Source organism: Vipera berus (genome assembly GCF_964194415.1).
Source record: "Vipera berus genome assembly, chromosome: 3".
In the NCBI taxonomy this organism is placed as follows: Eukaryota; Metazoa; Chordata; class Lepidosauria; order Squamata; family Viperidae; genus Vipera; species Vipera berus.
In genome coordinates this window covers 10,646,909-10,652,908 of record NC_138204.1, presented here as the reverse complement: position 1 = coordinate 10,652,908, position 6,000 = coordinate 10,646,909, and positions in this window count along the sequence as shown.

The following is a 6,000-nucleotide window of genomic DNA, read 5'->3' as shown; positions in this document are numbered from 1 at the left end:
AGTGATGCCCTTGATGTGATGTCCCGTTGCCTAGAAGCAGTTCGGGTCTGGATGGGGAAGAACAGGCTTCAACTCAACCCCGACAAGACTGAGTGGCTGTACGTACCGGCATCTCGAGATATTCAGAACATTCCATCTCTTTCTATAGGGGGTAAGTTATTACCCCCCACAGATAGGGCTCGCAACTTGGGAATCCTCTTAGATTCACAGCTTTCCTTGGAAGACCACATAACAGCTGTGACTAGGGGAGCCTTTGCCCAGGTTCGCCTGGTTCGCCAATTACGGCCCTATCTAGACCGAGATGCCCTACGTACGGTCACTCATGCACTCGTGACCTCTCGTTTAGACTACTGCAATGCTCTTTACATGGGGCTGCCCTTGAGGACCACTCGGAGGCTCCAACTGGTACAGAATGCAGCCGCGAGAGTCGTGTTGGGAGTCTCCCGATACTCCCATGTTACACCTCTACTCCGTGAACTGCATTGGCTCCCAGTTGTCCTCCGGGTAAGATTCAAGGTGCTGGTAATGGTTTTCAAAGCCCTACATGGCATGGGTCCGGAGTACCTTAGGAATCACCTGCTACCAGCGTCAACGTCCCTCCGTCCAGTACGCTCCCACAGAGAGGGCCTCCTAAGGGTGCCGCCGTTCGGAGAATGCCGTCTGGTAGCTCCCAGAGGGAGGGCGTTCTTTGTGAGCGCGCCTGACCTATGGAACCGTTTACCGGTTGGCTCCCAACCTTCGCTCCTTCCGACACGACCTAAAAACACATCTGTTTAAGCAATCCGGTCTGGTCTGATGGGTTCTGTTTTAATTATTGTTTTAAGATAACTATTTGTGCATTCTGTTATTTATGTTCACTGTTCACCGCCCTGAGTCCTTAGGGAGAAGGGCGGTATACAAATCAAATCAAATAAATAAATAAATAAATAAATAAATAGCCATTTTGGGTGGCTTTTGGACCAATCACTCAGGAGATTATTCTAGTCCCATTTTAGGAATGAAAGCCAGTTGAGTGACTTTGGGCCAATCACCAGGAGACTGTGAGTTCTAGTCCTGCCTTAGGCATGAAAGCCAGCTGGACCAATCACTTTCTTTAACTCACAACATCAGTCTTTAGATACATGCCAGTTGATCTGTTCCTGTCACAACCAATGGATCAACTTTCGGTTGATCCAGACAACAGTGGACCCTGCACTTGTGGAAAAACACTAGGAATAAAAAGGAATAAAAAGAAAAATATGAAGCTTCTGGAAGACCAGCCCTTTTTTTTTTTTTAGAAAGCATAGATGTTCCAGGCAGTCGATACTTCCCTAGTAAACAACAGAACAGAATACAGCTGGAAGGGACTTTGGAGGTCTTCTAGTCCAGCCCCCTGCTCAAACAGGAGAACCTATACCATCTCAGACAGTCTCCAGTCTCTTCTTAAAAACCTCCATGATTTCTGAAGGCAAAGCTGTTGCACTGGTTAATTGTCCTCACTGTTAGGAAGTTTCTCCTTAATTCCAGGTTGCTTTTCTCTTTGGTCAGTTTCCAACCATTGTTTCTTGTCCTGTCCTCTGGTGCTTGGGAGAATAGTTTGACCCCCTCTTCTTTGTGGCAGCAATACAACAAATTTAGTCTCCTGATCTTACAGCTTACAGCTCAAAACATAATGGTCATGAAAGCAGTGGGAAGTCAAGCTCACAGTAATGGCTACTAAGAGTTGGGCAGGTCCTTTCCCATGGCAGCATCAGTATAGTCTTGTCACTAAAATGCCATACAGACTGTTCAGACGTGTATCACAGAAGAAGGAAAATAGAACTTTAACAACGGAACAAGGAAAAGTAGTTTCAGACTGCAGCAGGTTAGTGATGGGGCCCTGCCTCATACACATCAGTAGGTTGAAAGTAGAAAATTAATACATTGTACGATTTCCATCGTTTTAATTGGGATTTTCTCTTTTGCTTGCTTGCTTAAACTTGTCAGAAACTATTGGTATATTGTGCTGCTTCTCAGCTTGTTGTGTTTCACTTAATTTGTTTTTCACGGCACTGTGAACTTGTGAAAGTCTCTGACCTTCTTAAATGGAAGAAGCTGCATAAGCACAACATCCTGAATGTCACACAGTGCCTGCACAAAAACTTGAACTAATGTCTCTGGAAGGTGTCCAATTTAAATTTCATGGTCCAATTTTACACACAGGGTTTCTCCCTCATTTCTTTAATCTGTGAGATAACATTGGTTCTATGCTGGAAAAAAAATACATCACAACTTCCATTTGACTTTTTAGGTTGCTAATTATGTGCTGGGAACAATTATGATTATATTTAGTTAATGCACAGTTAATTCTCAAATGCTGAGTTCATAAACAGTATAAAAGGCCTGGCATTTCAGCAAAGAATGTTAGCTACTCTTTGCATTTCAGTAAATGTTCATTAATATTCCCTAGTCAATGTAAGCTGTTGCTAAAATTCTGCAGTGTTTTTCAAACACATCTATTATGGTATTAAAAAACCCATTTCCAATCGCATGTTGAATTCAGGCACCACTCTCCCTATTCTTGAGATGATTAGCCAAACCCCATATTTCAAATTCATATAATTGTTACTGCTTATTTCTGAATGGACAAAACATTTTGCAATTGCTAATTGATTTTTATGTATGACTGTTATGTTCTATTTTGCTTTCATTTTTTGTATCGCATATGACTATCTTTAAAATAAACTCAGTGTCATGGTTCCGACAGACAGAGACGAATAAAGCAAGAATAAAGCTTGCAAATTACTCAAAGAACATGTTTATTAGTTACAAAGTATTGGCACGGTCAAGAGTGAAACCAAATATGGATATACACGTAACAATTCCCCAATACAAAGTTAATAATTCCACCCATAAAGCTATGCATGCAACTATGTGCCCCAATGTGATTATTTGGCAGGCTTTCTACACAATGCTGAGCCTGCAGTCTTGGGAGCAGCTGATGACATTGGTTCCCATGGGACAAAAGATTATTATGAGTAGCGAAGCACCTGGGCAACCCCCCTCCTTCCTTTCTATGTAGCAACCCAGAATGAGAAGGAAAATGGCTGTAGCCATGCTCATTTGCAAAGCTGACACTTAAATAACATATGAATGTTTAATTAATAATAGCATATTGTAAATGTCCCCTTCATGGATTACTGCCTTGTCGTGGCGAAGGGGCTTGCATAATTCAATGAAGCTATGAGCTATGCTGTGCAGGGCCACCAAAGACGGACAGGTCATAGCAGAGAGTTCTGACAAAACATGATCCACTGGAGAAGGAAATGGCACCCGACTCCAGTATCTTTGCCATGAAAACCCTATGGACAGTACCAAAAGGCAAAACGATATGATGCTGGAAGATGAGCCCCTCAGGTTGGAAGGCATCCAATATGCTACTGGGGAAGAGCAGAGGGCTAGTACTAGTAGCGTCAGAAAGAATGAAGCGACTGGGCCAAAGCCGAAAGGACGCTCAGCTGTGGATATGTCTGGTGGTGAAAGGAAAGTCCGATGCTGTAAAGATTTTTTCTCCATAGGAACCTGGAATGTAAGATCAATGAATCAAGGCAAGCTGGACGTGGTCAAACAAGAGATGACAAGACTGAACATTGACATCTTAGGTGTCAGTGAACTAAAATGGACAGGAATGGGTGAATTTAATTCAGATGACCATCAGGTATACTACTGCGGGCAAGAATCCCTCAGAAGAAATGGAGTAGCCTTCATAGTCAATAAAAGAGTAGGAAAAGCAATACTGGGATACAATCCTCAAAATGACAGAATGATCTCAGTTCGAATCCAAGGCAAACCATTCAATATCACAGTAGTCCAAGTCTATGCCCCAACCACCAGTGCTGAAGAGGATGAAATTGACCGGTTCTATGAAGCCCTACAGCACCTTATAGAACTAACACCAAAAAATGATGTCCTTATCATCATGGGGGATTGGAATGCTAAAGTAGGAAGCCAAAAGATAACTGGAATAACAGGCAAGTTTGGCCTTGGAGTACAAAATGAAGCAGGGCACAGGCTGATTGAATTTTGTCAAGAGAATACGATGGTCATAGCAAACACTCTTTTCCAACAACCCAAGAGACAGCTCTACACATGGACATCACCAGACGGTCAACACAGAAATCAGATTGACTATATGTTCTGTAGCCAAAGATGGAGGAGCTCTATACAGTCAGTAAAAACAAGACCAGGAGCTGACTGTGGCTCAGACCATGAGCTACTTGTTGCAAAGTTTAGGCTTAAATTAAAGAAAGGGAAAAGCGCTAGGCCAGTCAGGTATGAATTAAATCATATCCCTGTTGAATATACAGTAGAGGTGACAAATAGATTTAAGGAATTAGATCTGATAGACAGAGTGCCTGAAGAACTATGGACAGAGGTTCGCAACATTGTACAACAGGTAGCAACCAAAACCACCCCAAAGAAAAAGAATTGCAAGAAAGCAAAATGGCTGTCTGAGGAAGCTTTGCAAATAGCTGAAGAAAGGAGGGAAGCGAAAGGCAAGGGAGAAAAAGAAAGATACGCCCAATTGAATGCAGAATTCCAAAGAATAGCTAGAAAAGATAAGAATGCCTTCTTAAATGAACAGTGCAAAGAAATAGAAGAAAACAATAGAATAGGGAGGACCAGAGATCTTTTCAAGAAAATTGGAGAGATGAAGGGAACGTTTCATGCAAAAATGGGCATGATAAAGGACCAAAATGGCAGGGACCTAACAGAGGCAGAAGAGATTAAGAAGAGGTGGCAAAATTACACAGAAGAACTATACAAGAATGAGCTTAACATCCCTGATAATCTCAATGAGGTGGTCACTGACCTCGAGTCAGACATCCTAGAATGTGAAGTGAAGTGGGCCTTAGAAAAGCTGAGCAACAACACAGCTAGTGGAGGTGACAATATTCCAGATGAACTGTTCAAAATCTTAAAAGACAATGCAGTAAAAGTGCTACACTCAATTTGCCAGCAAATTTGGAAAACTCAACAGTGGCCACAGGATTGGAAAAGATCAGTTTACCGTATTTTCCGGCGTATAAGATGACTTTTTAACCCATGAAAATCTTCTCAAAAGTCGGGGGTCGTCTTATACGCCCAGTCGTCTTATACACCGGAAAATAGTAAATCAATCCTTGGGAGCGGAGACGTTAGTGGAAACGGACAAATCCAGCACTTGAGAATGGTGAAAGACGGCCTCCTCATAAATAAACCGACCAGCCCAACTGAGGCTGAGGCTCCAGCTTACCGGCCTCCTAGGGCAGAAGCCCTTTTTCTTTTTTCTTTTGGAAGGGAACAGGAGTTAAGTGCGTGCCGAGCCGCTGGTGCTCCGCAAGCACGAGAACTCAAGGGAGCGTGGGAAGCCAGGCGGAGGCCAACCTGACATATTCATGCACAGCTAAGCTTCACCTGACCCTGGGAGTTTGACTTCAGGGCCTGGTGCCATGGCAGACCTACAGCAACACCCGCCCGGGAAGGCGCAGCTCGGGAATTGCGACAGGCAGACCAAAGCGGAAAGCTGGCCCTGGGGCTTCAGCAGCCCGGGGTCGCCCCTCCGCCCTGAAGTAGAAGGCAGCCTTGGGGAGGGTGTGTGTGTGAATCTTAAACTTGCGGCGCAGGGCAGAGCCCATTTCTTTCCCCCCCCCACTCCTCCTCCGCCCTGTTCATTAACTAGCCTATGGAAAGAACCGCCTTCTTTCAGACCTGGTGCCTTCCCGAAGTGTTGGGCCACAATGCTCGTCGCTCCTGGCCGAAACAGCCAACGCGTGTGGCTGAAGTAGAAGGGGGCGCCAAGGCGAGAGGAGACGAGGTTTAGGCGAGGCAGAACAAAGCTGATCTCGAGGCCAGAAGCTCTTGATAAACCTTCACCTAATTGAGAAGCAGCCCTGACTTCCTACTTATGTCTGGCAGAAGCAGTTTGTTCACTTTGTCTAGACAGGCACAATCATACCAAAGAGAATGCCTGTGGAGATTCTCAGTCATGCAGGTCATGGT